The 9,029-nt window shown below is 37.1% G+C and overlaps 1 non-coding gene across 1 annotated transcript; it reads right to left on the bottom strand.

The window, feature by feature from the left end:
* Window positions 1-8,538: 8,538 nt before the first annotated feature.
* LOC144456077 (U6atac minor spliceosomal RNA) lies at window positions 8,539-8,666 on the bottom strand. Its single transcript, XR_013484983.1, has one exon. It is a non-coding gene; the product is annotated as a U6atac minor spliceosomal RNA (small nuclear RNA).
* Between the last annotated feature and the right edge of the window lie 363 nt (window positions 8,667-9,029).

The following is a 9,029-nucleotide window of genomic DNA, read 5'->3' as shown; positions in this document are numbered from 1 at the left end:
TAAGTGACTTGCCCAGGGTCACACAGCTAGTAAGTGCAAGTGTTTGGTTTGAGGCCGGATTTGAACTCAGGTCCTCCTGACTTCAGGGCTGGTGCTCTATCCACTGCGCAACATAGCTGCCTCTAACCTCAGCTCTTCAAAGCCCAGGTCACATGCCACCTCCAGGAACCGTTTGTTTATTCTACTCGACTCTTCTCCCTTCCCCTGGTTGATAAGTAATAGTTCCCTCTTCTGAACTTATTCAGATTTCTTTCCCCATATCTCATATTTTGTTTTGCATTAGTTTGTATTTATGGCTCATTTCCCTTAGTAGATTGAGCTCCTTGCATTGTGCCAGGTATATAGGTGATTGAATTTGAATTCCTGAGTTCAAATCTGGCCCCAAACACTTACTGACTTTGTGACCTGGAGCAAGTCACTTAACCCTGTTTACTTCAGTTTCCTCATCTGTAAAATGAGCTGGAGAAGGAAATGGCAAACCACTCCACTATCTCTGCCAAGAAAACCCCAAACGGGGTCAGGAAGAGTCAGACATGACTGAAGTGACCGAACAGCAACAGGCTCTGAGGACGTTGCAAAGCTAGAAAATGATATTCCCTGTTCTTAAGGAATTGGCAATGCTTGGGGTGGGCACTGGGGAATAATACATGTGTTTAGAAGGTGAGTGAGTGGGAACATTCAGTGACTTTATTAAGTGGTATGCCTTGGAGGAACCTGAGTGGTTAGGTGAAGGAGGTACAGGGAGGTTTCTATGCAGGCAGTGGGGGTGATAGTAACAAATGCAGAGATAGTAGCTGGCAAAGAGGTCAGAAGATGAAGGGTCCAGTTTGACTACAACATAGGGTCTGCAAAGTCAATGAGTAGTGGCAGGTAACCAAGGAGCCTGATGTAACCTTAGGCTTAATTAACAGAGTCATGGAAGGAGTGGGTATCAAAAGAAAGCATATTCATTCATTCAAAGAAAGTATATTCAATTCATTAAGGATACAGATAGGAACGGAAAGAAGGAAAGGGAAATATAAAAGAGACTGCATTCGGGGAAAGATTAGTCTTAAGCAAAACAAACCCTAAATTTGGAAAGGAGATAGTGAAGAAAAGCAAAAGAGAGTAAATAACTTGAAGTAAATGGCGTATAGAGAAGTAAAAGTCTAAGAGAATAAAATGGAAAGAAATAATTACCCTAACTGAATGGGATTAACTTACTCATGCAAGGGAAGAGACTACTAGTAGAATCTATTAAAAAGCAAAATCCACAACAGTATGTTGTACAACAAACACACTTGAAACATTAAGACGAGTTCAACTGAGTAGGAGCAAACTATATTTTTGCCTCAGTTGAGTGTAAGAAAACCAGGGATAGCCATTATGATTTCAGATAAGGAGATGGCAAAAATTGACTTAGTTAAAAGAGAGAGAGAAACTCCATTTTGCTGTAAGGTAACAGTGATTTGGTATCAATACTTAACATATAAACACTCAGTGACATAGCTTGTACATACTTAAAGAAAAACTAAATTAACTATGAAGAGAAATAAACTATAATAGTGGGGAGACCTCAATTTATCCCTATAAACCAAAAAATAAGGAAGTTATGGAGCTGAAGAGATATGTAGAAAAAGTAGATATGATAGACTTCTAGCAATCATTGAATGGAAGTAGAAAAGAATGTACATATTCATGACATCCTTAATAAAACTGATCATGTCTTTGAACACAAAATCCTCACGAATCCAGAAAAGCAGAAGCGTCATACAAATCTTGTACTGATCACATTGTGATAGAAATTGTATTAAATAAATGCTTACTGAAAAAAATCCCAAAAGTCAGCTGGAGACTAACAGTCCTAAAGAGATGATGGGTCCAAAAGGGCACATCATAGAATTGATAGATAATTTCATTAAAGATATTGATTTTAAAAAAAGAGAACATTCCACATAACTAAAGAATTCCTAGGGGAAATTTTGTTGGTAGGAAAATGTATATCTCTAAACATTTTTATTAATAAAAAAGAACAAGTAATAAATTGGGTAATTAAGCACCAAAATAGAAATCCTGAAAATTAAAATTGAAGACAAATCTCATTGAATCAATAAAATTAGGAGCTTTTTGGAGAAATGACAACAAAAGATAAACCGTTAGTTAATTTGCTTAAAAAGCGGAAAGAGAAAAACCAAGTTACCAGTATCAAAAAAGAATTCACAAGTGAAGAAAAAATGAAGAATATTGTTAGAATCTGTTTTGCCCAGTTACATGCCAATAAAACCAACAACTTAAATGTTTACAAAAATATAAAATACCCAAGTTAATAGGAGAAATAGAAAATGTACACAATCTAAAGAAGAAATTGAGCAAGCCATAAATGAACTTCCAAAGAAAAAGATGGCAGAAAAACTGACAAAATACATCCATTTCTGTTACAAAAAAAAAATCAGCAACAGGAATAAATGGGTCTTTCTCTTAAAATGATAAACAGGCTGTATCTAAAATCAAAAGCTACCATTTTATGTAATGGAGATAAAATAGCATCCTTTCCAATAAATTCAGAGGAGAAACAAAGATGTCCGTTGTTACCACTTTTACTTTACTAGGAATGTTCAAAGGCAAGAAAAAGAAATTTAGAGAATAATTATAGGTAAATAAAAACTTTTTTTTTTGCAGATTTTGTGGTGTACTTAACCCTAAAGAGTCAATTGAAAAATTAATTGAAATGATAACTTCAGTAAACAAGCAATACATAAAATAAATCCGTACACATTATTAGCATGTCTTTATGTTAACAATAGTCAAGGAGGAACAGTTTGAGAAATTTCATTTAAAATTCTACAGAACGTATGAAATACATGAGTTTCCCTTCCAACATATATACACCCACTATATAAATACTACTACAAACAACTGTTTACAGAAATACACACCTAAATACTTAAAAAAATATTAATTGCTCATCATTGGATGAGCCAATATAATAAAAATGACAATACTGCCTAAATTAATTGTTTATTCAATGTCATACCAATCAAATTACCAAAAGATTACTTTATTGAACAAGAAGAACTAGTAATGAAATTTATATGGGGGGAGGGGTCAGGAATCTCAAGAAAATAATGAATAGAAATAAGAATAAAAGGGGCTTAGTATTACCAGATCAAACTGTGTAACAGAGCAGTAATTATCAAAAGAATTTGGTCCTAGTTAAAAAATAGAGAATTTGATCAGTGGAACAGATAAGGTACATAACTTATAGAAACAAATGTTATCTAGTATCTTAGTATTTGATAAACGTAAAGATCCCAGCTACCAGAATAAAAGCATTTGACAAAATTTGACAAAAACTGCTGGGAATATTGGACGGAAGAAATTGAATTTAGACCAATACTTCACACCTTATATACTAAGAAACTCCAAATTGCTGCATGTCTTTGATATAAAAGGTCACATCATAAACAAATTAGAGAAACATGGGGGAGTCAGGGTGGGAAGGGAACAATCAGACCTATGGGTAGGGGAAAAGTTTATGACCAAATAATGGATAGAGAGGATAACAAAAGAAAAATAATTTTGATTACATAAAATTCAGTTGTTTTTTTCACAAATAATCCAGTGAGGCTAAGATTGAAATAGAAATAACTGGGAGGAAAATCTTTGCAGCAAGTTTTTCTGTTGAAGGTCTCATTTCCAAGATAGATATGAGGGAGGAAAAAAAAAATCAATTTCCCAATTGACAAATGGTCTAAGGAGTTCTCAAGGGAAGAAATCTAGGTTATCTATAACCATGTGAAAAAAATACTCCAAATTACTACTGATTACTAGTTGCTAGGTGGTGGTGCACCTCAGTAGATAGAGCACTGGGTCTGGAGTCATGAGTTCAGGCCAGGAAGATATAACTACAAATCCAGCCTCAGACATTGACTCTGGGCAAGTCACTTGATCTCTGCCTTATCTGTAAAATTAGGATAGTAATAATACCTACCTACCAGGGCTGCTGTGAGGGTCAAATGACATATGTAAAGAGTTTTGCAACCCTTAAAGCATTATGTAAAGCTGGCTATGATTATTATTAATTAGAGAAATGCAAATTTAAGTAATTCTAAAATTCTACCTCATACCCATCAGAGTGGTAAAGATGATAGAAAAGAAAAATAATAAATATTAGAGGGGCTGTGAGAAAACAGGCACATTGACGCACTGTTGATGAATTTGTAACTGGGTATGACCATTCTAGAAAGCAATTTGGAATTATACGCAAAATTTTGATAAGCTGTGTGTGCTCTTTTTCTCAGCTATACCATTGCTAGACCTGCACATGAAAGAGATTAAATAAGAAAAGATCCTATATGTACCAAAGTATTTATAAGCAACTCCTTTTGTGGTGACAAAAACTGTAAATTAAAGGGATGGCTATCAACTGAATACCTGAATAAATTGGGCTATGTGAATGGGATGGATACTGTTGTGCTGTTAAAAATGAAACAGATGATTTCAAAAAGACATGGAATTCTATGAACTGATTTGGCAGAAAGTAAGCAGATCCAGAAGAACAATTTATAATAAAATATCATAAAGATGAACAATTTTGAAGACTTATAAAAAGACTTAAAAGACTTATAGAATGAAATGACCAGAACCTGGAGAGCAATGTATCCAGTAACAACACTGTAAATCAAACAGCTTTGAAAGTTGTAAAAGCTATGGTCAATACAATGACCATCCATGATTCCAGAGGACTGATAAACATGCTGTGACAGAGATGGTGCATATAGGGTGTAGAAGGAGGCATATGTATTTTTGCATGCAACCACTGATGGAATTTGTTTTGCTTGACCGTGCATATCTGTTACAAAGAAATTTGTTTTTCTTCCCTTAACCCTGCCCCCTTCATCCCCCCCCACACACCTTAGGGTAAGAGGGATAGTAAATAGATTCCTGTTAATTTTTTTTAATGGGGTAGGAGGTGAGGAAGTGTTACAGATATGGAATGTCTCATGTACTTTCAGAAGTTACTATCTCATTAGTTTCATTTAATTGTTTTACTTTGTTACAAGAGACCTCCCATGAATAGAGGCAATCTGTGTTTGTAACATAAAAACAAGACACATTGATGATAATAATAATAATAATAAAATAGGGCCAGGGTGCCCAGGCCAAGGTAGGTGATACGTAGTCTCATTCTCTGGTAGACTCAGTCTATGACTGAAGTAGTGAATTCAGTTCAGGATACCCTATTTTAAGGAGAACCTGAACCAATTTAGGTGTGTCTAGAGAAGTGTGATTGGGACAGCATTACTACAGAAGGTCAGTTCATTTGTTCATTCAGCGAGTATTTATTAAGTAGGAATCAATTAATGAGCATTTATTAAGCACTGACCACATGCTAGATGCTAGGGATACAAAGGCAAAAAAATCGTTTCTGCTTTCAAGGAAATGACATATATAATATACAAGCTATCTGGTTAATGCATACAGGGAAATTCGGTGGGGGCAGGTACAAGCAGTTGAGGCAAGCAGGTTTCATATCATGGGTGGTCTTTGAACTAAGTTTTGAAAGAAGCTGTGGATTCTAAGAAGTGGAGATGAAGAAAGGTAGCCTTCTAGGCATGAAGGACAACTTGTGTCAGGGCAGAGATGGAAGATGGAGTATTCTGTGGGAGCAACAGCAAAGCTAGATTGGCTGAACCCTAGCGTTTGTGAACAAACCTGGAAAGGGATCCATTTGTAAAAGGCTTTAAATGTCAAACAGAAGAGTATATCCAGAGATAATAGTGAAATGAATGTAAAGTCTGAGAGACAGAGTTTCTGGGTAATTAATAATCAACTTATTAATTAGGCTAGTAAATAATAAGTTGATGATCAGTGGTTTCTCTAGGTAATCAAAGACAAACCATTGAGATCATTGAAGGCCTAAATACCTTTACAAAAGTGGGTACCTCTGACAGGTGGAGATTAACTTTGATTGGTAAACAATCAATGATAGGGTGGACCAGGAGATGCTCTAAATGCCTTTAGCTCCTCTTGTAGAGAAGGTGGCTTAATGAGACCCAGTGGCCTCCTGCTATCTGGACCACATCTCCACCCAGACCACTTAGGTTGAACTGTGGGGGTCAGGGGTGGGATAATTCCAGCGTGTGAGCTTAATGCTTTTTAGGGCTCAAATTCACCTAGATTAGATTCTCTTTATACTTCAATCAGAAATAAACTCTCTCAGTTGGGTAGGGTCCCCCTCAAGATTGAGGAGTATGTTCCTGGAGGGTTGGTTAGGCCAATCTCCTTACCAACGCTGTTCTTCAGAGACTGTCTGACCTTCAAGGGCTTGTCCCTGAATGAGTAGGTAAAGAGAAAAAAACCCTACTAATAACTAACCTACTAATAATTGGTTATTAATAATAGAAAAATAATAATTTATTTCAGTAGGGAGTCACTGGAGTTTATTGAGCAGGGTTGTGACATGGCCAGGGCTATGCTTTAGGAATATCCCTTTGGCTCTGTGCTTGGCATTAGGAATACAAAGGCAAAAATGAAACACCTTGCTCTCAAGAAACTTCCATCTCATTGGAGATAATCACCTTCCAAATTTTGCACCTACTGCAAAAGCTACTGCAAAAGACACCCTTAAATCTGCATCTGAAAAATCAGGGACTGGAATCCATTCAGAGAATGTGACAGAATCAGAGGTGTCTGACATTGACATCCCTGCCAGCAATGGCAAGACCCCACAGAGCCCCCTAGAGGGGGAAGACTTTGGCAAAGGGGTCATCTTTTATCTTAGGGATAAAGTCGCGGTGGGGAATATGCTGTGGAACATCTTTAACCAGTTGCCAATAGCAAGGAAGATCATTAAGGATAGAAAGGAGCATGAAGATCTCAATGAAGCATTCAGACTCTTCAGCTTCCATGAAGAATGAGTCCTTGCAAAAAATGGAATAAGCGGAACTTGGGAGTGACAAGCGATGGACTTCAGTGGCAAGAGGAGCTCTTTGCATAGGCTCATCCCCCTATGTCATGATTGTCCATATGTATCCCAAGTCCACTGTGAATAGTTTCACTCATATAGAAAAATTCAAAAGTGTTTGCACCATAAAATAAAAAGTCTGTCTCTTCTGTTTTTTTAAAAGGAAATACACATATTTAAATACAAAAACTATATACAAAGAATATACAAAATAATTTCCAGTGGGTATAGAGTGAGGTGGGATGGATGCTATCAACTGGGAGAAAGGGCAGCAGGATAGCAGAGGACCTGGGAATGGTTTACTAGGTGAAGAAAACAGTGAGAAGCATATTCTAACTATTATCAAGTATTTTCAAAGGTTGTCATGTGAACAGAGATGGGTAGTTAGACTTGGGTCTGTTTGGCCCCAGAGGATCTAATTAGTTTGCTGTAGAAAGTTAGGGTTTTTTGCTGCCTGTGAGTAGAAACTTCCTACTAACCAGAGTAGTTCCTGAAGGCCTAGCTGTTTCAGAAGGTGGGAGGTTCTCAGTTATTCTCTAGGGAAGGCTGGATGACTTTGTTGGGAATGCTATAGAAGGGCCTTTCTGCTCAGGATGAGCACTGAGGTCCTTTTCACTTCTGAGGTTCTATGATTTTCTGTGTGTATAAAGTAGCAGGAACTACCACTAATTATGATTATTATTATGATTATGATTATTATTTTTTTGCTAGTCAGTGGGGTTAAGTGACTTGTCCAGGGTCACACAGCTAGTAAGTGTTGAGTGTCTGAGGCCAGATTTGAATTTAGGCTCTCCTGACTTCAAGGCCAGAGCTCTATCCACTTTACCCTCTAGCTGCCCCAAGCTAGCACTAATTAAAAGGAGGTTGGAGCCAGATTGTGGAGGGTTTTGAATGCCAAAATAAAGAATTTGCCAAATGTTCAGCTAATGTTTAGCAGATGCTTTGCCTTGGTCACCCAAGGGGGTTGGGGACAATGCCAGAGGTAAAATCCATGGCATCACGCTACTGATGCAGGTTTCTCCATCCCACCATCTGCTTCTGTTGTGTCAGCACTTACAAGGTCAGATTGTCTTCAGCTGGCCATCTGAGCAAGAAGTCCCTTGAATCTGGATTCCAAGGTAATAACATACTAGCATTTACATCACACTTTAAGATTTGCAAAGAGCTTTCTTTATATCTGCTATCTCATTTCCCCCCACAACAATCCCTTGAACTGGTTCTGTTATCCCCATTTCACAGGTGACCCCCAGACAGTAAATGTCTAAGGCAAGATTTGAACTTGCTCCCCTTGACACTAAGTTCTGCACTCTGTTCACAGTATCGTCTAGCTACCAAGTTAGATGAGCAAGTTGAAGGGAAAATTTTTTGTTTTTTGCTTAACAGCCGAAAAAAACTTCGTAAGGATTAAAATTGTCTGTAATAGAGAAATTGGGCTGCCTTGGGTGCTACATTCCTCGTTACAGGGAGAGGATGTTGAATAGAAGACTTCCATTCACATAAGGATTGCACCTACATGGTCCTTTGCTACCTCTTCTAGCTCTGAAACTGAGTTAATTTTTACAAATTGAAATTGACAGGATTTCCACCTCTGAAAAAAAACATGGTTAGATGCCACAGAGTAGGTGGCAATGCCTTAACCGTATATGTGTTGTAAAGGCCACTAAGGCCTCTTCCATCCTTATCAAGGGGAGTGCTAACCTTCTCTCCTTTCATACAACACGGTCTGCACCTCACAAACTTCTCTATATAAGGCTGAGAAGCTTAGTTACTTTTTGGTTATGGTGAAAATTTTTGTTCACTTTAAAAATATAGCTATAGAAAAATGTTAAAGTATTATGTGGCAATATTCCATAAATAAAATTAAAATGGGTTTCTGTGACGGTATTACAAGGAAACGAAACTTTTAATTTGTGTCTATAATTTATTCATAAAACTGTCCAATCACAGGCAAGCTAAAAAAAACCCCGCGTCAACGAAAATGCCGAAACTAGAACAGGAATCACAGTGAATATAAATTTTTCAAAAAGAATGTTTAAAAAAACCCATAATGGTTAAAGAAAGGAAATATGTCATGAAGATAAGA

This window comes from Phascolarctos cinereus, unplaced genomic scaffold (assembly GCF_003287225.1).
Source record: "Phascolarctos cinereus isolate Bilbo 61053 unplaced genomic scaffold, phaCin_HiC Scaffold_2;HRSCAF=192, whole genome shotgun sequence".
Taxonomy (NCBI): Eukaryota; Metazoa; Chordata; class Mammalia; order Diprotodontia; family Phascolarctidae; genus Phascolarctos; species Phascolarctos cinereus.
The sequence above is the reverse complement of the archived record's forward strand: the minus strand, read 5'-3'. Positions and strand labels throughout refer to the sequence as shown.